Here is a 591-nt window from a genome sequence, read left to right on the forward strand (position 1 = left end):
CTTAAAAATAATATTAATATTTAATTTATCCAATTTCATAGAGATAGTAATAACTTAAATAGTCAAAATGGATAAAGAATCATTTTATAGACTTATGTCACTCTCTTAGGATTCGCCATACCAACAATCCACTAGAAATTATTTTTTATCATTTCCACAAATAATTCATAAGCATCCTCAAGAGGCTTTCAAATCAATGAACCTCCAACTGAAATAAAAATTAAGTTTGAATTATCTACTGATGAAGTAAGGAATGGTGAGGGCACTTTCTAAGCATCTCCTTGAATCTTTTCCAACTCTCATAAATAAATTCTCCATTAATAAAAGTAAATTAAGTAATATATTTATAAGTCTGGCCATTTCAAATGGTGGTAAATAATTATGTAGAAATTTGTGACCCAACTCATTCCATGATATAATAGTGTCTAGGGGTAATGATTTTAACCACATTTATGCTTAGTCCCTTAGAGAAAATGGAGAAATCTAAGTCTAATGGCATCATCACTAATACCATTGCACTTAAATATTACACAAATTTTTTTAAAAAATGCTAAATATTTGTTAGGATCTTCAATTGGAGTTCCCCAAAAT

General features: G+C 28.3%; 1 non-coding gene across 1 annotated transcript; it reads left to right on the forward strand.

Moving 5' to 3' along the window:
• Window positions 1–248: 248 nt before the first annotated feature.
• Window positions 249–354, forward strand: LOC114579824. Its single transcript, XR_003701006.1, has one exon. It is a non-coding gene; the product is annotated as a small nucleolar RNA R71 (small nucleolar RNA).
• The last annotated feature ends 237 nt before the right edge of the window (window positions 355–591 follow it).

Source organism: Dendrobium catenatum, unplaced genomic scaffold (genome assembly GCF_001605985.2).
Source record: "Dendrobium catenatum unplaced genomic scaffold, ASM160598v2 fragScaff_scaffold_655, whole genome shotgun sequence".
In the NCBI taxonomy this organism is placed as follows: domain Eukaryota; kingdom Viridiplantae; phylum Streptophyta; class Magnoliopsida; order Asparagales; family Orchidaceae; genus Dendrobium; species Dendrobium catenatum.